Source organism: Brienomyrus brachyistius, chromosome 3 (assembly GCF_023856365.1).
Source record: "Brienomyrus brachyistius isolate T26 chromosome 3, BBRACH_0.4, whole genome shotgun sequence".
NCBI lineage: Eukaryota > Metazoa > Chordata > Actinopteri > Osteoglossiformes > Mormyridae > Brienomyrus > Brienomyrus brachyistius.
This window is the reverse complement of record NC_064535.1, coordinates 29526577-29553142: the sequence shown is the minus strand read 5'-3', so window position 1 is coordinate 29553142 and position 26566 is coordinate 29526577. Positions and strand designations below refer to the sequence as shown.

The following is a 26566-nucleotide window of genomic DNA, read 5'->3' as shown; positions in this document are numbered from 1 at the left end:
TCTTCCCAGTCAATCACTTCCATCCACTTGTCCCAAGTTGCCCAGTATCGATCGTTGCTCCAGCTGACAGCTTTTGCAATTCGTTTGTTTCTGAATGAGGAAAAACACACAAGCAATACAATAGAGCTGTCAGTCACTCCTGGCACATGGAATTCAGTTCTGCACTGACACCTTCGCAATGAACAACTGCATTATAGCATAGGAAACTAGTTAACTTTCACATACAATTTACATATAATCAAGAAAGAAGCCTGGAACAATTTTAAATTTTACTAAATGGCAATATACTGATTTTAGTCACCAAACAAACTTTTCAGGTCTTGCTTCACTACTTTTATCTGTGTTTGTTGCAATACATCTGCCCTCTCCTGGTCTGCTGGAATATCATTGCTGTAGGCAGCACCGAGCGCAACCACCCGCATCCTCTTCCGAATGCAACATGAAAGCGCGGGAAAGCGCACGTGCAAAAGTGAAATATCATCTAGACTTTGCGGCACAGGAAACTAGCCGACTTGCACATAAAATTTAAATATAACCAACACAGTAGCCCGCAACAATATTCACTTTATTTAAAAGCAATGAACTAATTTACTCACAAGCAAGCGCAATTATTTACTTAAGCGCAGTAAAGCGCACGCGGAAAAGCGAAATATCAACTACACTTTGCGCATAAAATTTAAATATAATTAACATTGTACCCCGGAACAAAATCACTTTATTTAAAAGCAATATACTGACTTTACTCACCAAACATATTTTAATATACATGCAAATTTGACAGATACTAAATAAGAAAAATTATCCGATAAAATGGGAGCAGAAAAGCAACGTACCTCGTCATCTTGGTGCAGAAAACAAGTGAAGCTGCGTCTTTCAAACCGGCAGCGTCCCACGTGCCGAAGAGTCAAATGTAATCAAGCAACACGGCCCACACAATTAAATAATAACATCATAATAATTATAGCTCTTGTATAATTATTCTATATATTATTCTATAATTAGAGGAACAGACTTTTATAAGTTAACTTGTTCACCGAGAATAGTATACAACACCGTAAGCATATAACCCTTAAAGGATGATTAATTAAAATTCGCACATTCATCCTGCATAACATAAAACAATGACTTAAAGAGACTTAATATGAAATGAACGCTACTGTCCGAGGGCATTTATCTCCACAAATCGCTATGTAACATAATGTCTTAAATACTCTGATTTTCAGAATGACAGAATCTTAACATTTAAAACTTTGTTTTGCGATACCGATACGTAGTGATATTGGTATGTGGAACAACGTTATGTTACACACGCCTCCCACAATTCAAGAAGCTGTAGTTAGATTAAGAGCGTATTCACAATTTACCCGTTTGCCTTTTACCGTGACTGAGCACGATCCCCCACCCCAGCTGGTCTGCATTCCCCACATTGCAATTAACGATCCTGGCCTCAGCGCTTTTGTTACCGTGGGACTTTGTTATGTTGAAGAAAACATTAGAAGGGAACTTCTGTCGCACAACTGAATGAAATTTATGATTAATGCATGGCAGCATTCTCCAAGTACAGTGGGACGGACTCCCCAACGGACCGAGAGTGCTTGTGATGTAAAATACACCAAGATAATTCAGTTCCTTTAAAGAGCGGTTCTTTTAATACTCTGTATTATAATTTTCGTGTGCTGTCCCCTTAAAAAGCATATTACCAGTATTCCTTATTCAAATTGTCCCATTAAAAACTACAATCCCCAAACGTCAAATTGCATGCTTCTGCATGTCACCTACACTTCAGACTTCATCCTCAAAATCAAAGCAGTATTAACACAAGCGACATGTGCCATCACTTAAAGCCAATGTAACTTTTTTAAAATAAAGTCTGTTTCAACTGGATTTTTACCTAAGTAAAACAACCATTTTATGTTCTATTTATCTTAAAACTACTGAAACAAATAATTGGCTACAATGCAGTTCCGCTGTTTTGTTTGGCACCGTAAATTATGTCCTGCATTCTGTGGAAAAAAATGAAGGCTGAGGAATGTTACGTAACACAGTTAAAATGCAAAAGTTCTCTCTGGTGTAATTCACTGCATAAAACCATGGTATTAAGTGTGGTGTCTTCTTCTTAACACTCCCTGACTTTTGTATCCGTGACCATGAGATAGGGTGGGCTGCTTTTCTTCCTTCATTTTACTAGTGTTCCTCCCTTTCCTCCCAGCCTTGGCTGGTGGTTCAGGCAGCATCACCTTCTTTTAATGGACCCAGGTGTCATTTATTTTGAAGTGCAGAAAATGTTCTAGCAGAGGTCTTAGACAATTTCTGAATTACACAGAACTCTGACTTCTTCTGAAGCTGTGAGAAATTGTTCATCTGTAATTGTTGCATTGATATTTGTTGATGTGTGTGTGCCCTCCTTGAGCAGTAAAGGGGAGATCACATGCAGAGCTGATTTTCTGTAGTTTCTTAGTCTAAATAAAAATAAAATATTCTCTTCATATAGTCTGGAAGAGCCAATTAGTTATTTCTAGAAAAATAAATAGAGCCAATGAAGGAACCAGATGTCACAGTAACACAGGTCACTGTCTGTGGTGCTGGGTGTTGGGCTGGCGCTGAAGAAATAGGATAACTGGCCAAAGTGTCCGTGTGCCTCCACTGATTACAGGACATTAGTTAACAGTAATTAGCAATCACTTATAGTTCTCATTTATAATGATGTAAAATTATAAATATATATATATATCCATCCATCCATCCATCCATTTTCCAAACTGCTTATCCTACTGGGTCGCGGGGGTTCCTGAGCCTATCCCAGTTCCCAATGGGCACGAGGCAGGGAACAACCTAGGATGGGGGGCCAGCCCATCGCAGGTCACACTCACATACCATTCACTCTCACATGCACACCTATGGGCAATTTAGTAACTCCAATTAGCCTCAGCATGTTTTTGATTGTGGGGGTACACCGGAGTACCCGGAGGAAACCCCACGAGGACACGGGGAGAACATGCAAACTCCACACACATGTAATCCAGGCAGAGACTCGAACCTGGGTCCCAGAGGTGTGAGGCAACAGTGTTAACCACTGCACCACCATATATATATATGTATATATATATATATATATTATGGACAAAATATAATCGTGATTTAATGTATCCCTTCTGCTCTTAAAAAAGCGCAATATGTCTGAATGACGAATATGTCTATTACGTTTTAATAATCTTGTTAATATTTGTTTACCTTTTTTTCTGTAATCACTCTATGTTAAAGCAATTTTTAAATCTAGCTGTGAAATTGATGATGCTGTTGTTATTCTGACTGTCTGAACATAAGTGAGGGGATGGATGCACTATTCTATGGAGGCCTCTGAAGAGAATAAATTATCCCAATATTATATTGGGAGAGATGATTAAATCAGAGCTAGATAAGATTTTAACAACTCTGAGCTATTAGTTAAGTTCTTCCCAAATGAGTTTGATGGGCCGAAAGGCCTCCTCTAATTTGTAAATTTCTTATGTTCTAAGACATACAGTACTGTGTGAAAGTCTTAGGCAGTCCAAAGAAATGTTTAAAGCTGTTTATCTGGGTAGCAAGTGTACTTTGACTTAGAATAAATGACACAATTTAACATTAGAACATGTGCAAATTAAGAGTAACACAATAAAAACTAGTAATAACTTCTTCTGTTTTCTAAAGCGTTACTGATATCTAGTTGGATGGCTAGATGAACACCGCTTCAGTTCCCAAACTTCTCCCCAGCGGCACCTCAGCCGTTCCATGATTTTGTTAAATTTCACCAACAGCTCAATTAAATAATTAATTATACTGGTTTAAAAAGTCAGTGACAGATTGACTAGCTGTACTGTATGAGGTGTGCTAGTGGCCAAGTCAAAAAATACATGGCTGCACTGGATGGTCGTTACAAATACTAGGATGATTTTAGCAGAGGTTCTGAAATGGCTAAGCTGACACACTTTGACAGGCATAATGTAGCTGAAGTTCAGCCTGTAGCTGAAGACCCTGCCCCACTGCAGAAGTTCAAGGGAATTCTGCTTTTCCTTCTCCATCACTTCCTGGATGGCCTCTTTCGAAGACCTCTTCATGCACACCCTAGCCAGATGCACTGAGAGGCTTGGCTGTGTCTTCTTGCACACGGGGCAGAGCAGGAAATGCCTGCTCGAAGCACTGGGGATAAAATAAAATTAAAAAAAGTCATAAATAAAGATTAGATTTGATTCATTACTTTTAGTTGAATAAAGAAACAGTCCAGTCATCATCAACACTGTTCGTTTCACAGTGGTTTGGATAAATAACATTTGCATATCCTGATGGCTCCTAGACTGAGTAAAGTACATAATCACAGCTATTGAAACATGTTAACTAATTACTTACATTTATATTAAAATAAAATTTAATTAATTAAATTAAACTTAAGCTGCTTCAAAATATTATTTTAGGTTTGTAATGTACATAATCATAGCTATTGAAACATGTTGACTAATTACTTACATTTATATTAAAATAAAATTTAATTAATTAAATTAAACTTAAGTTGCTTCAAAATATTGTTTTAGTTTTGTAATGGATGCAATTTAAGTTTTAACAATAGCAGTCAGTGGTCAGAGACTTTTGCACAGTGTCAGTAAAGTAGAACAAGTTTATCCACAATTTCTACAGATTCTAATGAAATGAACAGTCCATTATTGGGATGGCTGAGGTCCTTCACGATCTTCTTGGCCTTGGTCCAGCACCGCCTGCTGTAGATTGAGTGCAGGTCAGGGAGCTCGGTGCAGATGGTGCGCTCAGCTGATCGCACAACCCTCTGTAGAGCTCGTCTGTCCTGCATGGTGCTGTTCCCGAACCAGGTTTCCTCCCAGAGTACGTGCAGATCAGTTGCATTGGGGAGTCCATACTGTGATGCTGAGTGAGTGTAGTAGGAGTTTGAGAGATGAAACTCCTGATGATTTACTCCCTCGGCTAACTAACCAGAACAGGATCATACCAATACCAAAATTATAAGTTTATAAATGTTTTTCACTACCCTGATTCATTCAGTTATTTCTGTTTGTTAATTCCACCCCCCAAGCAAATACATAAACAAACAAACAAACAAATATTGAGGGGGGATGTGTCAGAGGTGATAGAATCAGTGGATGAATCTAAAAAAAAAAGTCATGATTTTTTTCTCTCCAAAACATAATGCACAAAAGTTAGGTAAGACATTGACATGTTATGACAGTAGCATGATGCAGAGGAACAAACAGAAGGAAATATCAAACTAAACCTGAGTCAACTAGGACTAATTACACTAAATTAAGTGGAACACACAAAATACCTAAAACCACTTAATAAACAAACAACAAATATTGCATTAGATAAACTATACTGATGCCTGAGAGAAGTTGTTGTGCAAGCTGCAGCAAGTACGTAAGGCACAGGTGCAGAGACACTACATATAGTGCAAACTAATTTAAAAGTATACAGTACACACAATGATTCCTGAAAAATCAAAATACCGTGGAATACTAATGAAATACTTATCAGGATGATGATGATGATGATGATGATGATGATGATGATGATGATGATGATAGAAATAATAAAGAATTAGTTTAAGGTATTATGCAATTGACATGTACAATTAAAAAAGAAATTGCACCAGACATTTCCTGTGGCAAAGAAGGGTTGCTTTGTGGCATGTCGCCGACAGGATGTCATGGGCAGGAGGGTAGGCAGGCAGGGCAGCACAGGCAGAAGGGCTGGCGGGCAGCCAGAACTGTTTTGCCACTGCAGTTTGTTTTACAGTTTCATCTGCATTTGTTTCCCCAAGGTATAACAGCAGCTAATTTATGAACATGCTGCTTTTCAGAAAAGAAGTTTAATTTCCAGGAGCATGACCAGTGCACACATTTAGTGTTGACGGTTCTTTGTAAAATGGATGTCCTGTACTTTTATTGATCTGTCCGTCCGTCCATCCATCCATCCATCCATCCATTTTCTAACTACTTCTGATGAAGTTCCGGGTTATGGCGAATTGAACGTCTGACTCCGGTCAGCTGAGCAAAGTTGGTAACCTTGGTATTGTGTGTAGGAGATTCGGTATAACTATAATTTCGTTCTCCATTTACATGCCGGAAGTGTCTTTAAGTGTTATGTAGTTTTGCCTGAAACGCAAAAATAAAAGAAAGCAATTAGAGCTAACCAGTTGCTGCTGTAGTGATTGAAGAACTTTTGTCGGAAGTTGGATTCGAACCCACGCCTTACTTCGGAGAACAGAATACACCTTACTTCGGAAGGCTGTTTACGTTGAGTCGGGCGAATGAGACCACTCGGCCATGGGGCAGTTTCCAGTTAAGGCTGGCTCGCTGCGAAGAGTGGGTGAGTCCTAGTGTGCGTTAGAGCGGGGGTAGCGATTTCAGTCAGAAATTTCAGGGTAATAGCGGCGAAAAAAATGGATCATATTGCCAATGTTGCTCAGAATCGCAGTAGCCTTCCGATGGTATGCGGTGCGTTGCGGTAGATTACTGTGACAAGAAAGCAAACTTTCATTATTACCATTCTGTTTATATTAAATTACGATCTTCCATATTAATCAAGGGATTGTAAAACTGAGAATATTTCAGCTCCAGTAGTTTATATTAAAGTTGCCCGAGTCACAACATGGTCTTTAAATGGCAAAGACAGACATAAATCAAATGTATATGAGCAGCAACATAACTTAGCATCCGGACCCCCCGCGACCCAATAGGATAAGCGGTTTGGAAAATGGATGGATGGATGGAAATGTGATGTGGTGGCGAAGTCGTGCAGAAGTTTTACAACTGCACTATCGATTTATCACTTTATTTAGAAATATAAATTCAGTTCTTATCATTTTTAAAAGTTACTTTCTTTCACATTTGAATTTCAAGGTGTCCCTCACAGTGACACTGAAGGGCGGGGCTACGGGGGGCGGAGGTGGGGGACGCGGTCAGAATGGTATGTTGGCTCCTCAAATTTCACCATCCTATGATTCTGCTGCGCGTCCTCGTGACCCAATTTTAATAGTTTTATTAATATATTTTTTTTAAATTTGCGAATACAAAAAATGTCGTCTTTACTGCAAAAAGTCATCCCTTATGTGTAATGTAATGCTTTTTTTTTACCACTAGATGTCGACATAGACCGTGGAAAGCCGGTCAAAGTAAGTGCGACACTTAGCGGCAATTACAATATTTATTGTTAAATCAATGTAAAAAAAAATTTAAATGTAATGACTTGTACTTTTTTATGAATTTGGATCTCTTTAGAGCAAACATATTCAAATGGTTTGCTTTTATAACGCTCCAAGTAACTGCGCAAGCCCCTCAAAGTGCTTTATGCCTCTCGCTTCCCATTCATTTCAATGGGCTTTCCCGACATTTGGGTAATTGTTTATTCCAAAGCCTCGAAAACACTCTGAACTGCAATTTGTCATGCAAAATGCATAATTTGTTGTATAAAATATGCTGACTTCTAAAAAACAATTTATTAAAAGAAAATAAAAAGGGCATGCCATTATATATTTGGTTGCTTTTTGCCACCGTTTGACCGTTTTCTGCTCAGTAACTGTGCCTGGTCCTTCCCTGCTGTAAAGCTATTTTTAGTACCTCTTGCTAGCTCACCATTTGGTCACTGACAAAAGATAAAAGAAGCCGACCACCCAGACAGGCAGGCGCCCAGAGTAATTACTGCCATAAAGCTATCACGTGTACGGGGAATGCAAAGAACGAAACTAAATGGATACAAACACCCCAGCCCATTTCAAAACAAAAACATTTCGCTGCTATTTTGCAACATTCTGGATATTTCAGAGCACAATGTTTACCTTCTATGTAAAGAGCTAAATCCCAGATGAAAAGCAAAGTCGCAAAATATTCCTGCATGAGCGCCGAAACCCCCTCCCCCGTTGTTCCCCCCAGTTCAGGAGTGGACGCTTCTGCTCAGAAGCTGCAAGGCTTTTGGCACAGCAGCAGTCGAGCCCAGAGGACCCCCCCGCGGGAGTGAATGCGTCTTTTCCGGTGCTACATTGCTTTTGCACGGTGAGAGCGTTTGGAAAGGCCCAGCTCGGCGAAAGCGGCAGCCGATCTCTTTACGGACCCGCCCCCGCTGGAGTGAGAGAGTCTTCCACGGTGCTGCAAGGGTTTTGCACGGTGCTAGCGTTTGGAGAGGCCCAGCTCGGCGAAATACTAGGTAAGTTGAATCCTAGGTCCTTAGGACTCTGAGCGTATTCACAGTGGGCTGTCTTTTCGGAGCCTGCTTTTTATTACAAGTTTAGCTGTTTATTACTAGCTATCATTCTTTCATACCTTTAGCCCCATCCCTTCTGCATTGCCATAGCGCTTTGGTTTCATATCTGATTAGTATTTAGTTGTTTTTTTTTTCATGGTAGTTGAATGCAGGCTCCGCTCCTAATCCCATTAAATTTGAATACTGGGTCATTAGGACCCAAAGAGAATCACGGGCGCCATTTTGATGACGTAAACTTTTTTTTTTCTTCGCCATTTTGGTATCCTGCCGTCCTGAGATATGCCCCGAAACACACAAAGTCAGCGCGCTGCAACTGAATCCCAACATGTTTAAAAAAAATGCTTCTAAACCGCAAATTAAACTGGGTGACGAGGACCCTGTAAGGTGCCAAAGGAGAGGAGACCTGCACATGTAAAGTCACTCTACCTCTGCTTCCAGCGAGACAAGAGCTCCAGATTCTGTTGAAGATTTCATCTTTTGTTGAACAACTTCTCAAGAATGGCTTCCAAGTTGTAAGTTATGATCAATTTATTATTTCATTTGAATCTGTAGAAATTGTGGATAAACTTGTTCTACTTTACTGACACTGTGCAAAAGTCTCTGACCACTGACTGCTATTGTTAAAACTTAAATTGCATCAATTACAAAACTAAAACAATATTTTGAAGCAACTTAAGTTTAATTTAATTAATTAAATTAATTAAAGGCGATTGGCTCAGCTGAGCAGTGCATCAGACAAGCCTCCAACATCCAGTCTCTGTTGAACAGGGTTGTGAAAGCAGATGTAGGTTTTCAGGATATATTTAATCTTTGTGATCACATTGCTGAAACTCAAGATGGCATTGGCAACCATCGCTTCAATTTAATTTCACTTGTCTTGCTTTCACAAGTTGAGAGAAGACCATGTGGCAAAAGTACATACTCTCCAACTACAGACCAGCAGTTTGAGGAAGAAACTGTGTAAAATAGTACTGTTATAAGGATACTAAATACTAGACACAGAGCCTCTGTCTTCCCACCCCCACGTCACAGGAAAGACACAGCTTCTGTACTGACACCAGTATATATTGCAGTTCATTGGCTATAGTTCTTGACAAATATATACAAGATGCCTGTGTGTATAGACCTGCCCTGTCTATAGTTATTTTTCCAAAAAGGAGGTAACTGGATGTTCATCTTTCATATTACCGTAAATGTAAAAAAAATAATAAAGTATTTTCCTTGTCTGGAAAATGTATTGTGTACAGTTCATTGTCTATAGTTCTCTACAAGTCTATACAAATGCCCGTTGCTTTGGATAAAGGCGTCTGCTAAATGCTTAAATGCAGTGACGGTCCTAGCTGATGAGGCGCCCTAGGCGAGCATCAGCGCCGGCACCCCCCCCCCCCCCAGGTGTAGGGAAACTATAGCGGAACTAATGTTGCGTTTGGGTTTAGGTCTGGTCAGTTTTGCTGGTAACATTTTCGTTTTGCTCAGTTATAAGTGCAGCATTTGTTATGCGGCTGAGAAAGTGTTTTAAGTTATAACGTCAATATTCATGGATATTGGAGTTATTGTATGAGCTGCAGTCATAAGTTAATGGCGTGAGCAAGCTGTAGCCTATTTAGGTTTGTGTTTGGTTATTTTTAGGAAAATGCCTGTGTTTTTACTGATTCATTTTTTGATGTATGTGCTTTATTTTATCTAGTTCTCACGGCATGCTCGACCGGATAGATATGTGAATAAATGCCCGTGATCAGAGATCAACTTGTGTTCGTTATTGAGGGAGGTTACAAGGGGGGCGGCTCATAGGAAAGTTACGTATCATCATCATCATCATCATCATTATTATTATTATTACTTAATAGGCTTTGCTAAGCAGGTAAATTCATGTGGGCTTGTTTTCATATTAAGACGCATTAATACCAACTAGCTTTAAGAATAGTGGAATGTTACACTTTTTTCTTCCTCCGTTTGTGGCACCCCCTGGATGAATGGCGCCCTTAGCATTTGCCTATATTGTCAATGCCACGGGCCGGCCTGCATAAATGCATGAGTGGTAACGCAATGGGGCTTATCATGGAGATTACCAGGGTCTTTCAGCTAACATTGCTGGCCTTTTTTGTTGTGTTTTGTATTTGCATTGTTCTGCATGTAGTAGGAGAGTAGTGTATGTTTATTTCGAATGGAAGAATGAAAAAATACCTATATGTGCATTACATTTTGAACATAAAAGTAGGCTGTGTTAAGAAAACCCGCTTCTCTGTCGATTTACTCGTGGCTCGGTCGTAAATACATGTCTGACATTTATAATGAACCAAGACAATAAAAATCGCTTCTCAAATTTGCCCATTTATGGTTCTTTATTTCTGAATGCCAGCTTGTCCCTGATAGACGTTCATTCATTTAAAAGGAGCTCTACCCCGTCCCAAGATGGCGGCTCTGTTGACGCATTCGCTCCCATAGACGGCTGTATTCAACGCGACAACCAGTGCTGCTGCCTTCTGCAGGTTGGCGAAGATGCGAAGGGAAACCGAGCATCAGATGAAGGTCCACTTGTTCTACCAGCAGCTCCTGAGGTATGGTGCTACTGTAGAGTAGCTGTTAGCCATCCATCACTCTCCATGTGCTCATCTACATCTCCATCCACTTCAGCGAATCTGTGTGGGGGCCACTGGACCTGCTCAGTCTGGTGGCAGCAAGCGTCTCGAACCCATCTGACACAATCTTCTGGAAGGCAGCCCTCTTGTTGCCAAGTGATCATGAAAGAGATGCCAGTGTTGCTAACCAGTAAGTGGGGGAACTGGGTGTCGTTCGGGGAGGGATTGGGTGTTAGTTGGGTTTAGAGGTCCTGGAGCTTACATTTGTGCCCCCCTCCCATCTCTGATGCAGGATTTTGACAGAATGGCTGGAGTCCAAATTCGGTAACTCGGAGAAGCAAGAACACAGGGAGATGGTCCCCAACGGACACATGCAAACCTTGAGCATCAGCAGCGGCCTGCGGAGCGTGGGGGAGCGCATGCACACAGTGCACGTGTGTGTGAAGGTGTGGCAGATAGGGGGGAACTTGCCGATGAATATCGACAGGCTTCATGCCCCTGTGTTGCATGTTCTGTCATTAATGTTAGTCTAGCATAGCTTAACATAGCCTAGCATAGTCTGGCACTATGTGATATTAGCAGGTCCTGTGGTAACACAGATGTTTGCGAAGGGTGCAAGTGCAGGAAGTGAGGCCATGTTTCTCACTGTGGGTCAGGTGGCCCGCGGGCCCCTCAGCGAGGAAGGCCAGTTGGCATTGGAGAAGCGGAAGGGGCTGATGGGCATGGGCGCCCTGCTGATGCTGCTGCCCTCGGCAGTCAGTCCCGGGGCTGATGAGGAAGACGGGGACATCTTCCTGTTATCCGCCCTGCTGCAACTCCGGCAGATCCAGCAGGCTAATGCCTGGCCACAGGCCCTTCCTCTGGTGGTGGTGGTCCCAGGGCAGGCTGGGCACAGGGCCAGCGATGAACGGCTAGAGGAAGGTGTGACACTAACCGTGTCTATGACAACAGGTGTCGCGTGGGATTCGCTTACTTTACTTATAGCATTTCTCTTGAGGCTATGTTTACGTATGCAGAGCTAATACAGTTGGTTTGTTCCTCCTGTCTGACCATCGGTTTCCTTTCCCTGTAAGACCTGATGCTTCAGACACTCATTGAGGAAGGTTTGATTTCAGAGTACATGTTCGTCCATATCCCCGAGACCACGAACGAACCCCAAGGATCCGAGCAGGTGAGTGTGCATGTTGTCGCTGGCCTCGGTAAGATTGAACCATCCCATTGACCATCACCCCCGTCTCCCCGCAGATCCGCCATGCCGTCAGGTGGCTCGCTGCCCGCTCCACGGCACCAGCCCGGCTCGTCTCGCAGACGTTGGTGCAGGTTGTGGAGGCCGGGCTCTGCCGCGAGTTTGCTGGTAGGCTTCACCGTGATCGGAGGGACCGTGACATGGCGGGACTGCCCTCCCAGGGCCCTGCACCCGTCATCGGCCTCTACAACACTGTCCTGGCTTTCTTGGCTGGCCTTGTGTCGTCCCCGAGTCTGGCTGGCCTCTCCTGGCCCGTGGCAGAGTTCTCGGTGCCAGGGGGTGGTGACTGCCTACCACATCTGCTCTGGAACTCGGCTGAGCACCTGGAGTGGCTCCAGGGGGCAGTCCTGAGCCTGCGGCTGCCCGACTGGCCGCTGCCAGCCGTGGGGGGTATGTCCATGCCTCAGATTCGGAATTCGGACTTCTTGCTAAGTGGCTGCTTCTTAGTCTGTTTCCTTATATTTCTGCTGCTGCCACCGCTCCCCCCACCCAGCTCCTTGGAGCCAGCTGGTTGCCTCCATCTTCCAGTACGTATCTCAAATCCCATGGTCCCGCCACAGCCAGCCACTCCTTATGTCCCAGTTGGAGAACCTTTTGGAGAGGCTGCGTCAGGACTGTGTGGGCCGAGGTGGGGGGCCGGACAAGGAGCCCACTTTCTGGGAGGTGCCCTGGGACGAAATTGTCATGCTCTGTGTAGAGCACCAACTCCGGGACTGGAACCCTCCTGGGTGCCCCGTGAGTGAAGGTGAGGAGGGTGGGGTGGGTCTGACGTTTGGGGGGGCCTACTGGGGATGCCATGCAGGTGTGAACCTATCCCACCATCTTCAGATGTCATCAGTGACGACGGAGAAATCTCGGTGTATTTCCTGAGCGATGGGCTGCAGGGCTTCATACCGCCGTCCTGCTGGGTGGATGCCGTAAAGCAGACGCACAGGGACAAGCAGCAGGGGAAGGCAGGGTAAGAGCCAGCCAGCCATGTAAATCTAACACATTCCAGATAGACTGTTAACAGTGACCTGCAGATTTAATGAATATTATTTACTATTAAATGGAAGAAGAGGGAAAGCCATCAGCTTCCAGTCTTGCTCATATCCCCAAGAGTGGTGTACAATACTGGCTTCTTATCCAAAGTCTCTGCCATTGCAGGTGTCACCAGAGCATGTGGCCTCATCCTCGACTGGCCAGGCCACGTCTTCAACAGAAGCTGTTTCACAGCATGGTTGAGGACCCTGAGTCCGGATCCGGTGTTGCCCCTGTTTTGGATGCTGCCTCCAGCCCCCAGGACCTCCTGGCTCGCATTGAGGAGGAGAAAGAACAGAGCCGCAGGTCTGACAGAGAACAGACATGCTACACACGTGTACTCTCTCATGTGAGTTGTGGCATAAACATTGAGCCATTTCCTGTTTGACTTGGATCTGCAGGTTCGAGGACCAGCTGCGTACCTGGCTTGACGTCGAGTCCCTGGGCCCTTCCTCTTCCTCCTCACCACTTTTCTTGCCTTCTTCGTTACTGTCTGTACCGGAGATCGTAGTGCCCTCCCCAAAGATGGCTGCCCCACCTGCACTTGCCCTGGTATTGACCCTGTGCCTACACAGGTGCTCACATTTTAAGACCCCAAGTACCCTGTGCTCATCAGTTGAGACTGTTTCTGTGCCCATTTTTGTAGCAGAAGGAGCGCAGTGTCCGCAGTGACCAGGCCAGGGGAGCTGCCAGTTTGTATATTTCCGCAGATGTGACACAGGCGCGGATATAATCTCCCAGGCCGAAGGACGCCGAAATCTACCGCGCTGTAAGAACTCTGTTTCGACTTTTGAAGGCCGTATTTTTGGGCTTTTTACACAATGAATCCGTCTGGGCTTTTCGGCAGAACACAAGGCGGAGCGTTTCAGTCTCCGCGCGCCCCGACCTCGGGGCTCTTTTCCTTCGGCCAGCAGAACGCCCCTTTCGTGCAGCCGCCTGCCCTCGGCCAGGGCACCGGCCAGACCTCGCTCTTCAGTACATCGTCTGCCTTCGGCCAGACCGGATCCCTTTTCGGGCAGCCTGGCGGGACGGCGTCTGGACAGGCCCCGACCTTCGGCATGCCCGGTTCTGGGAGTCAGACCCCGTCGTTTGTACAGAGCGACACCAGGTTCGGCCCGCCGCCCTCCTTCGGGCAGCCGGCCGGGGTCGGTCAGAGCTCTGTCTTTAACCAGAACTCGGCTTTTCCCCAGACCTCTGCCTTCGGACAGACCGGCGGATTTGCTCAGCACACACCCGGCTTCGGCGGCTCTAACGCTATCTCCGCCTCCTCTGTTCCCCCCTCCTCGGGGTCTAGTCAACCACTGAGATTCGGACAGTTGTCCACAGGGTCTTCTTCGGTATTCTCCCCTGGAAGCGTTCAGGGCCGCGGATTTAGCACCTCAGAGTTCAGCTTCAAGCCGTCAGACGCAGCTGTGTTCAAACCTATTTATAGCGCCAGTCCTGAACCGGCTGTGTCCCAGGCTGTGTCCGAGTCTTTTGGTTCCAGCCCATCCAGCACCACCGCTACCAGTATGGACAGCAGTGGGCCTGCTCCTGCTGCCTCTGAGTTCCTTTCTGGAGCATTAGGTTTTAGCTTCTCACAGCCCATCGCAGTGTCCAGCAGCATCCTCCCCACCAAAGATGCACATCCCAGCACCACCCAGGAGTTCAGCTTCTCGAAACCAGCAGCACCCTCCGTTGGTGCTGGCAGTGGCCTGGGTGGGGGGACCTCCCAGGCCGCCTCTGTCTCCAGGTACTCTGCCTCTAGCCTCCATGAGCCCCGGCCACTGTTTGGTGCTGTCAGCTTTGGTCCGCTAAAACCCAAGACTGACGCTGGGGTTGTGTCTGGTGAGGTCCGTGGGGGGGGGCGGTGAGGGGGAGAATGCAGGGGAGGCAGCGGCTAAGGGTACCAAGCGGAAGGAGGAGATGGTGGAGCATTTATCAGAGGAGCCCCAAGTTGGTGCTGACTCCGCCCCCAGGCACCCTCCCAAGAGGCCCCTGGTCCGGGGCCGGGGGCCTGTCAGCAGCATCTTTCGCAGTGCCTTGACCAGCATCCTGAAGACACCGGCCCTACAGACCCGGCGAGAGCCGAAGAGGAGTGAGGAGCCACAGCCAGACTGGGGGGAGGCGGAGCACCAGGGTTCGATGGCACCGACCACCAGCCACTCACCCTCAACGCCGCCAAGGTCACAGGCCCCAACCCGGGAGGTCCTTGAGAGGGCGGAGGAGTTGGGTGAGTACTCCCAGGAAGAAGCACATTGGGTTCGAAGCCAAGTATAGTCTGAAAAACTGAACTCTGTGACACTTGCCACAGATCCCGAAACTGAGGCAGCATCAACAGTGAGACGTGCCCGCCGCCTGGACAGCACAGACAGCCTGGGGGGGATGTCACCCTCCGAAGCCATGGTGCTCCAATGCAAGAACATTCCAGCCAGTCTTAACAGCAAGGACATCCTGGGGGAACATTTCCGCCAGTTCGGACGTGTGCAGCGGATCTTCTGCAGGCCCCAGAAGAACCTGGCCATAGTGCACTTCCACGACCATGTGAGCAATGGCTTTGCACACCTTTGGGGGGGGGGCTTGGTCGCTGTACTCATTAGGCTGTGCTCTCGTCCATGATCTCCCGGGCTTTCCTCACTGACTTTTGGTATCTTTCAGGCTTCTGCTGCCAAAGCCAAGAAGAAGGGCAAACTGCTGCGCAGGCATTAGCTCACCATCTTCTGGCAGAGGAAGAAGCAGAGTGAGTGACTATTACGGTGCTCTCTATCTGTGCATCGAGCCAAGGCCAGGGCGGGGTCTTTGTGACTCGTTGCAGCCTTTCATTCCCATGTCAGCTGTTTCGATGAACTGGTTCTGTGTGTCTCTTAGGTCCAGGAGAGAAGGGCCAAAGGCCTCCAGATGACCCTGATCCTCAGAGCCAGGCAGGAGGCTTTGAGTCAGCCCCTGTCTGCAAAGCCCTCTCCAAATCCACCTCCGGCTGGTCCTCCAGCTCATCCCTATCCAGAGGGTAATCTTGTCTTTAAATCATTCTCTTACCGTAAGAGTAAATAACTCAATTTTACAATAAGATGGCCGGGTCTTTATTAAATTAAGTTAGGGAAGAAAATCACCTTTTTGAAACCCAATGCAAGTTCTTTAAAAAAAAAAAAAAAATCTGGATCACTCTGGTTTTTTATTATGTATACATTTTGTTTGTTTTTTTTCCAAGCAGCTTGAGTTATGTTAGGTCATCTGGTAATGAAACTCTTTACCTCAGGCTCGGATTCGTGACATTAAAGTCAAACTGAGTTCTTTGGCTGCTATGCCCCCTACTGGCCAGGTGTTCAAAGGAGCCCAGGTTTTGCCAGCTTTTAGAAGCTCTTCAGCCTTTGGTCTGTCCCTCTCAGGTCACCAGCCAAGAAACCCCTGGCGACAAAGGCCCTGCAGTTTGAGAGTGAGCCGCAGATGGAGCCCAGCCCAGACGGCCTCGAATCCGAACATCTAGCCAGCAGCCTCCCCTCTCCCCTCTTCCACCTGATTGGCCAGGTAGCTGAAACCGCAGAGGAGAAGTATCGTCTGCTAGAGCAGCGGGACAAGATCCTGCGACAGGGTAGGTCCCCCTAGGGTCACGTTGCTGAGCCACCCCCCCCTCCCACCCCAAAGTGAATCGCCAGCTGACACGGTCTCCTCTGGCACAGCTCGGCCCAAGAGGACCGACCTGGATCTGTCCAAGGTGTTTGTGGGTACGTGTCCTGACATGTGTCCGGAGAAGGAGCGTTACATGAGGGAGACCCGGAACCAACTGAGCTCTTTTGAGGTCATCCCCAACACGGAGAAGGTATCACCACCCCTGCCCCTCTTTCCTAATGCTTCCCCCTCCCCGCCATGAATTGACAGACCACAGGCTGCAAATCACCCTCTGCACCCCACGCAGGTGGACCACACTGCTGCCATTAAGGAGTACAGCAGGTCCTCTGCTGACCAGGAGGAGCCCCTCCCCCATGAACTGCGGCCCCTTACTGTGCTGAACATGACCATGAACTACCTGGTTACCCAGGTCATGGACCAGGGTGAGGACAACTACCGTGACTGGTATGACTTTGTGTGGAACCGCACACGAGGTATCCGGAAGGTGAGCAACATTAGTCCGTGTCTCATTATTCCTGTGCCCTGCGGGCCTCGCCCTGATCCTTTTTCTGGGCCATCTGCAGGATATCACTCAGCAGCACCTGTGCGACCCGCTTACGGTGTCCCTTATTGAAAAGTGCGCCCGCTTCCACATCCACTGCGCACACCACCTGTGCCAGGAGCCCATGATGTCCTTTGATGCTAAGATCAACAATGAAAACCTGACCAAATGCCTGCAGAGCCTCAAGGAGATGTACCAGGACCTGGCCAGCAAGAACATCTACTGCCCTCATGAGGCAGAGTTTCGGCAGTACAGCGTGCTCCTGAAGCTCAATGATGGAGACATCCTCCGGTGGGTGGCTGGCCGGCAGTCGGTGTCCCGTGTCACCGTGGCACCTCTCCAGCTGACATTTCATTCCCTCCCTACCTGCAGGGAGGTGCAGCAATTCCGGGCGGAGCTCCGAAACTCTCCGGAGGTGAAGTTTGCCGTCCAGGCCTTTGCCGCTGTCAACAGCAACAACTTCGTGAGGTTCTTCAAGCTGGTCAAGGTGGCCTCGTATCTGGCTGGTTGCATCTTGCACCGCTACTTCGACCAGGTGGGGGAGCCGTTGCTCCGCTCCCTACATCCTCATCAGCCCCAATACCTCACTTACCTGGACCGCTCTGGTGCCCCCTACAGGTGCGCCGTGAGGCTCTGCGGGCCCTGAATGTGGCCTACAGCTCCCGTGGTTCCACCACATTCCCGGTCGAAGACCTGGTCCGGATGCTCATGTTCCAGAATGCCGGCGAGGCTTCGGACCTCGCGCTGCAGTATGGGCTCGCGGTCGATGCAGGGTAAGGCTGGGCTGTGCTTCGTTGTCCCTTTTGTGTTGGGGGCAGGGTGGCTTATCTCTGATGGGGGTGCTAATCTATGATGGGTGGTATATTTTATTGAAGCTCTGCCCTCCCCCTAGCATGGTGGAGCTAAGCCGGACAGCGTACCAGGAGCCTGAGATCCAGCCACGTCCAAAGCGCTCTGTGGCCATCGCAAGGAAGCGGGAGGTGCTGGTGGGCCAAGTGGTCAACGGCGCGCCACTGCCCAACCCACCCCAACACACACCCGTCAACAGCTTTGACAGCCGCAACAAGTACCGTGGGGATGGGCAGCCAGCGGAGGCAGGCAGTGTGCCCAGGGCTGGTGCGTCTGCACTCCACCTTCCGCTAACTGTTACGCTTCGTCCACCTTCTGGCCTCTGATTGTAATTTTGTCATTTTTCCTGCCCACGCTGTAGCAGCCTCCCCTCAGAGGCCCCCCATTGAGCTGGATGCGCGGGCCCTCCAGCACCGATCCAAGATGCCGAGCGACCCAGCGGAGTCAGCTGGCCTCCCTGGTAGAGAGGAGAGTGGAGCACTTGGGGCATCTCCGTCGGAGGCACCACCAGTCGCCCCACCTACGCCTCCCCCACCGGAGCCCGTTTACACAGAGCAGGTGATAGATTGCTCATTGCTGCGTGTCAACCCAGTAGCAGTGTGTTGGTATTGCCATAGTAATGACAAATAACCCCCCCCCCTTGCAGGACATCGCCACGGAGGTAGAGGCCATGCTGGAGGAGGTAGTGCAGGCCGAGGTGGCTGACGTGGCTGCCACCGAAGCCGAGTACATCTCTGCTGCACTCAGGTAGGAGCGTGAGCCAGATAGGGAGCAGTGGCCTCTAGAGGGTTGTCACACTCAACCAACACCAGTTTGGTGATGTGGATGGGTTGTTGCAGCATGTGCAACGGCCAGGTGGAGGCAGTGCTGAGTGAGGTGGTGGAGCAGATGCTGCGGGAGGTTTCTGCTGCCGAGATCCAGGCAGAGAGGGAGCATATCGCTGAGGAGAAGCGCAGGATGGAGGAAGCCAGGTAGGCCTCACCTGTCTGGGCTGGGGAGGAGGGGTGGGTGCATTTTGAGGGGATGTGCCATCTGATGGGCCTGTCTCTGTCAGGAGAAAGCAGGAACACGAGGAGCTCCTGGCCCGGCTCAGCAAGACACTGTGTGCCGAGATCACACAGGAGGTGCTGCGCGACTGCATCGTGGAGACTGCCTCAACAGAGATCAGGTACTGGTGAGCCAAGGGGGATCAGAGGTCATAGAGAGTGTTCAGATAACTGTATATAGGCTGAACGCATGCCCCTTCGTGCCAGGCGTGCCCAAGAAGAGCAGGCAGAATGTGTGGCTCGCAGCTCACAAGACGTGTGTGAGGTACTGCTGGAGGAGACGCTGTGTGGTGAGCTCACCCTGCTGGCCCAAGACGTCCTGGAAGCAGAGCTTCTGAGTATACGCAGGTTCATCAAAAGGTAAGGGGCAGTGGTAAGGGGACCAGATATTTTGCCCACATGCTCGCCGACAACCGGGCTTCACCCTGTGCATGTGTTGCAGGTGGCGTGATGTGGTGGCCGTGCGCAGGCAGCTGAAGCGACAGATGCGTGATTTTCCTGCTGCCCCTGGCTGTGTGGACCCCCGCTTCAGGCTGCAGGCCTTGGCCCCCAGTGCCCCCCCCTCACCCTGCCTGGACAGGCTGGCCCGGGGCGTGGTCAACCTGGGGCACGCTGGGGACCTCTCTGTTTCCTGCACCAGGTACATCTCTCTCACAGCATAATAATGCTGACCTAATATTCATAATAGAGGTGCACCGATCCCACTTTTTCAGTGCCAATATAATCCTGATACCTGAACATAAGGTATTGGCTGATTATGAGTATGATCCAGTACCAAAGCTCTTTTTTTTTTTTTCCAAGCTAGTAAATACAAATGGAAAAGAAGTTTTAATTAGCCCACAAGAAACATACATAAGATACTGTTCCACCTCTTTTGTGCATCTTGTATTGAGCATTTTTGAGACATTTTGCAGTTGTTTGAATATCTTCACAAGTACACCCAAGTGGCATGCGTCACTTTTCACTGTGATAGCAGCACCTCGTGTATCAAGCTATAGCGAGTGCGCAAAACAGCCCAAGCTGGCTTCCAAATCCATCGCTTTTTTTCATATTACTTGCATTGCCTTAATTGAGTGCACTATTAGTGGGATTTTCCACTGAATGTTACTTTGTTTTTACAAAGATCGCAAATCGCTGTGCTACTGGTTGTTTCAAGCATAAAATTCTTCCAGGTTTTAGACATGTTAGTTTGCTTCGCAAGCATGCAAGTTGCATTTGCTACCATCACCTGATCCTTCCACTACAAAGGACATGCACATGACGTCATAGCAGGGGAAGTCACTGCACTCACACACACTGAGTGTCAAAAAACCGAGGAAGCGTTAACGTTCAGCTTGAATGCCACAAAAAATAAAAAAGGGGGGAAAGCTGTTGTGCGATTTGATTGTACCACTCAGTATAAGAAGAAATAGACTGGCAATAACTAAATAATTATTGAACATGGATCGGTCACATGTGGCCGATGTCCGATCCGTCTGATTAGGTATCTTGAATATTGGATCGGGGCACCTCTGCTGAATTAGACAGTACTTCCCAAAATGACTTCCGTCCTGTCCGTTTATTTTGCTGGCCATTGATTTGCTGTAGTGTTAAGTGTACCGATGCTGACACTCTGCTGCCTTCTGCAGGTTGGCGAAGATGCGAAGGGAAACCGAGCATCAGATGAAGGTTCACTTGTTCTACCAGCAGCTCCTGAGGTATGGTGCTACTGTAGAGTAGCTGTTAGCCATCCATCACTCTCCATGTGCTCATCTACATCTCCATCCACTTCAGCGAATCTGTGTGGGGGCCACTGGACCTGCTCAGTCTGGTGGCAGCAAGCGTCTCGAACCCATCTGACACAATCTTCTGGAAGGCAGCCCTCTTGTTGCCAAGTGATCATGAAAGAGATGCCAGTGTTGCTAACCAGTAAGTGGGGGAACTGGGTGTCGTTCGGGGAGGGATTGGGTGTTAGTTGGGTTTAGAGGTCCTGGAGCTTACATTTGTGCCCCCCTCCCATCTCTGATGCAGGATTTTGACAGAATGGCTGGAGTCCAAATTCGGTAACTCGGAGAAGCAAGAACACAGGGAGATGGTCCCCAACGGACACATGCAAACCTTGAGCATCAGCAGCGGCCTGCGGAGCGTGGGGGAGCGCATGCACACAGTGCACGTGTGTGTGAAGGTGTGGCAGATAGGGGGGAACTTGCCGATGAATATCGACAGGCTTCATGCCCCTGTGTTGCATGTTCTGTCATTAATGTTAGTCTAGCATAGCTTAACATAGCCTAGCATAGTCTGGCACTATGTGATATTAGCAGGTCCTGTGGTAACACAGATGTTTGCGAAGGGTGCAAGTGCAGGAAGTGAGGCCATGTTTCTCACTGTGGGTCAGGTGGCCCGCGGGCCCCTCAGCGAGGAAGGCCAGTTGGCATTGGAGAAGCGGAAGGGGCTGATGGGCATGGGCGCCCTGCTGATGCTGCTGCCCTCGGCAGTCAGTCCCGGGGCTGATGAGGAAGACGGGGACATCTTCCTGTTATCCGCCCTGCTGCAACTCCGGCAGATCCAGCAGGCTAATGCCTGGCCACAGGCCCTTCCTCTGGTGGTGGTGGTCCCAGGGCAGGCTGGGCACAGGGCCAGCGATGAACGGCTAGAGGAAGGTGTGACACTAACCGTGTCTATGACAACAGGTGTCGCGTGGGATTCGCTTACTTTACTTATAGCATTTCTCTTGAGGCTATGTTTACGTATGCAGAGCTAATACAGTTGGTTTGTTCCTCCTGTCTGACCATCGGTTTCCTTTCCCTGTAAGACCTGATGCTTCAGACACTCATTGAGGAAGGTTTGATTTCAGAGTACATGTTCGTCCATATCCCCGAGACCACGAACGAACCCCAAGGATCCGAGCAGGTGAGTGTGCATGTTGTCGCTGGCCTCGGTAAGATTGAACCATCCCATTGACCATCACCCCCGTCTCCCCGCAGATCCGCCATGCCGTCAGGTGGCTCGCTGCCCGCTCCACGGCACCAGCCCGGCTCGTCTCGCAGACGTTGGTGCAGGTTGTGGAGGCCGGGCTCTGCCGCGAGTTTGCTGGTAGGCTTCACCGTGATCGGAGGGACCGTGACATGGCGGGACTGCCCTCCCAGGGCCCTGCACCCGTCATCGGCCTCTACAACACTGTCCTGGCTTTCTTGGCTGGCCTTGTGTCGTCCCCGAGTCTGGCTGGCCTCTCCTGGCCCGTGGCAGAGTTCTTGGTGCCAGGGGGTGGTGACTGCCTACCACATCTGCTCTGGAACTCGGCTGAGCACCTGGAGTGGCTCCAGGGGGCAGTCCTGAGCCTGCGGCTGCCCGACTGGCCGCTGCCAGCCGTGGGGGGTATGTCCATGCCTCAGATTCGGAATTCGGACTTCTTGCTAAGTGGCTGCTTCTTAGTCTGTTTCCTTAAATTTCTGCTGCTGCCACCGCTCCCCCCACCCAGCTCCTTGGAGCCAGCTGGTTGCCTCCATCTTCCAGTACGTATCTCAAATCCCATGGTCCCGCCACAGCCAGCCACTCCTTATGTCCCAGTTGGAGAACCTTTTGGAGAGGCTGCGTCAGGACTGTGTGGGCCGAGGTGGGGGGCCGGACAAGGAGCCCACTTTCTGGGAGGTGCCCTGGGACGAAATTGTCATGCTCTGTGTAGAGCACCAACTCCGGGACTGGAACCCTCCTGGGTGCCCCGTGAGTGAAGGTGAGGGGGGTGGGGTGGGTCTGACGTTTGGGGGGGCCTACTGGGGATGCCATGCAGGTGTGAACCTATCCCACCATCTTCAGATGTCATCAGTGACGACGGAGAAATCTCGGTGTATTTCCTGAGCGATGGGCTGCAGGGCTTCATACCGCCGTCCTGCTGGGTGGATGCCGTAAAGCAGACGCACAGGGACAAGCAGCAGGGGAAGGCAGGGTAAGAGCCAGCCAGCCATGTAAATCTAACACATTCCAGATAGACTGTTAACAGTGACCTGCAGATTTAATGAATATTATTTACTATTAAATGGAAGAAGAGGGAAAGCCATCAGCTTCCAGTCTTGCTCATATCCCCAAGAGTGGTGTACAATACTGGCTTCTTATCCAAAGTCTCTGCCATTGCAGGTGTCACCAGAGCATGTGGCCTCATCCTCGACTGGCCAGGCCACGTCTTCAACAGAAGCTGTTTCACAGCATGGTTGAGGACCCTGAGTCCGGATCCGGTGTTGCCCCTGTTTTGGATGCTGCCTCCAGCCCCCAGGACCTCCTGGCTCGCATTGAGGAGGAGAAAGAACAGAGCCGCAGGTCTGACAGAGAACAGACATGCTACACACGTGTACTCTCTCATGTGAGTTGTGGCATAAACATTGAGCCATTTCCTGTTTGACTTGGATCTGCAGGTTCGAGGACCAGCTGCGTACCTGGCTTGACGTCGAGTCCCTGGGCCCTTCCTCTTCCTCCTCACCACTTTTCTTGCCTTCTTCGTTACTGTCTGTACCGGAGATCGTAGTGCCCTCCCCAAAGATGGCTGCCCCACCTGCACTTGCCCTGGTATTGACCCTGTGCCTACACAGTTGCTCACATTTTATGACCCCAAGTACCCTGTGCTCATCAGTTGAGACTGTTTCTGTGCCCATTTTTGTAGCAGAAGGAGCGCAGTGTCCGCAGTGACCAGGCCAGGGGAGCTGCCAGTTTGTATATTTCCGCAGATGTGACACAGGCGCGGATATAATCTCCCAGGCCGAAGGACGCCGAAATCTACCGCGCTGTAAGAACTCTGTTTCGACTTTTGAAGGCCGTATTTTTGGGCTTTTTACACAATGAATCCGTCTGGGCTTTTCGGCAGAACACAAGGCGGAGCGTTTCAGTCTCCGCGCGCCCCGACCTCGGGGCTCTTTTCCTTCGGCCAGCAGAACGCCCCTTTTGTGCAGCCGCCTGCCCTCGGCCAGGGCACCGGCCAGACCTCGCTCTTCAGTACATCGTCTGCCTTCGGCCAGACCGGATCCCTTTTCGGGCAGCCTGGCGGGACGGCGTCTGGACAGGCCCCGACCTTCGGCATGCCCGGTTCTGGGAGTCAGACCCCGTCGTTTGTACAGAGCGACACCAGGTTCGGCCCGCCGCCCTCCTTCGGGCAGCCGGCCGGGGTCGGTCAGAGCTCTGTCTTTAACCAGAACTCGGCTTTTCCCCAGACCTCTGCCTTCGGACAGACCGGCGGATTTGCTCAGCACACACCCGGCTTCGGCGGCTCTAACGCTATCTCCGCCTCCTCTGTTCCCCCCTCCTCGGGGTCTAGTCAACCACTGAGATTCGGACAGTTGTCCACAGGGTCTTCTTCGGTATTCTCCCCTGGAAGCGTTCAGGGCCGCGGATTTAGCACCTCAGAGTTCAGCTTCAAGCCGTCAGACGCAGCTGTGTTCAAACCTATTTATAGCGCCAGTCCTGAACCGGCTGTGTCCCAGGCTGTGTCCGAGTCTTTTGGTTCCAGCCCATCCAGCACCACCGCTACCAGTATGGACAGCAGTGGGCCTGCTCCTGCTGCCTCTGAGTTCCTTTCTGGAGCATTAGGTTTTAGCTTCTCACAGCCCATCGCAGTGTCCAGCAGCATCCTCCCCACCAAAGATGCACATCCCAGCACCACCCAGGAGTTCAGCTTCTCGAAACCAGCAGCACCCTCCGTTGGTGCTGGCAGTGGCCTGGGTGGGGGGACCTCCCAGGCCGCCTCTGTCTCCAGGTACTCTGCCTCTAGCCTCCATGAGCCCCGGCCACTGTTTGGTGCTGTCAGCTTTGGTCCGCTAAAACCCAAGACTGACGCTGGGGTTGTGTCTGGTGAGGTCCGTGGGGGGGGGCGGTGAGGGGGAGAATGCAGGGGAGGCAGCGGCTAAGGGTACCAAGCGGAAGGAGGAGATGGTGGAGCATTTATCAGAGGAGCCCCAAGTTGGTGCTGACTCCGCCTCCAGGCACCCTCCCAAGAGGCCCCTGGTCCGGGGCCGGGGGCCTGTCAGCAGCATCTTTCGCAGTGCCTTGACCAGCATCCTGAAGACACCGGCCCTACAGACCCGGCGAGAGCCGAAGAGGAGTGAGGAGCCACAGCCAGACTGGGGGGAGGCGGAGCACCAGGGTTCGATGGCACCGACCACCAGCCACTCACCCTCAACGCCGCCAAGGTCACAGGCCCCAACCCGGGAGGTCCTTGAGAGGGCGGAGGAGTTGGGTGAGTACTCCCAGGAAGAAGCACATTGGGTTCGAAGCCAAGTATAGTCTGAAAAACTGAACTCTGTGACACTTGCCACAGATCCCGAAACTGAGGCAGCATCAACAGTGAGACGTGCCCGCCGCCTGGACAGCACAGACAGCCTGGGGGGGATGTCACCCTCCGAAGCCATGGTGCTCCAATGCAAGAACATTCCAGCCAGTCTTAACAGCAAGGACATCCTGGGGGAACATTTCCGCCAGTTCGGACGTGTGCAGCGGATCTTCTGCAGGCCCCAGAAGAACCTGGCCATAGTGCACTTCCACGACCATGTGAGCAATGGCTTTGCACACCTTTGGGGGGGGGGCTTGGTCGCTGTACTCATTAGGCTGTGCTCTCGTCCATGATCTCCCGGGCTTTCCTCACTGACTTTTGGTATCTTTCAGGCTTCTGCTGCCAAAGCCAAGAAGAAGGGCAAACTGCTGCGCAGGCATGAGCTCACCATCTTCTGGCAGAGGAAGAAGCAGAGTGAGTGACTATTACGGTGCTCTCTATCTGTGCATCGAGCCAAGGCCAGGGCGGGGTCTTTGTGACTCGTTGCAGCCTTTCATTCCCATGTCAGCTGTTTCGATGAACTGGTTCTGTGTGTCTCTTAGGTCCAGGAGAGAAGGGCCAAAGGCCTCCAGATGACCCTGATCCTCAGAGCCAGGCAGGAGGCTTTGAGTCAGCCCCTGTCTGCAAAGCCCTCTCCAAATCCACCTCCGGCTGGTCCTCCAGCTCATCCCTATCCAGAGGGTAATCTTGTCTTTAAATCATTCTCTTACCGTAAGAGTAAATAACTCAATTTTACAATAAGATGGCCGGGTCTTTATTAAATTAAGTTAGGGAAGAAAATCACCTTTTTGAAACCCAATGCAAGTTCTTTAAAAAAAAAAAAAAAAATCTGGATCACTCTGGTTTTTTATTATGTATACATTTTGTTAGTTTTTTTTCCAAGCAGCTTGAGTTATGTTAGGTCATCTGGTAATGAAACTCTTTACCTCAGGCTCGGATTCGTGACATTAAAGTCAAACTGAGTTCTTTGGCTGCTATGCCCCCTACTGGCCAGGTGTTCAAAGGAGCCCAGGTTTTGCCAGCTTTTAGAAGCTCTTCAGCCTTTGGTCTGTCCCTCTCAGGTCACCAGCCAAGAAACCCCTGGCGACAAAGGCCCTGCAGTTTGAGAGTGAGCCGCAGATGGAGCCCAGC

General features: G+C 49.4%; 1 protein-coding gene across 3 annotated transcripts in view; it reads right to left on the bottom strand.

Moving 5' to 3' along the window:
• LOC125738537 (uncharacterized) overlaps window positions 1-26566 on the bottom strand; it is a 99992-nt gene that overhangs the window by 959 nt on the left and 72467 nt on the right. The window lies entirely within an intron of this gene.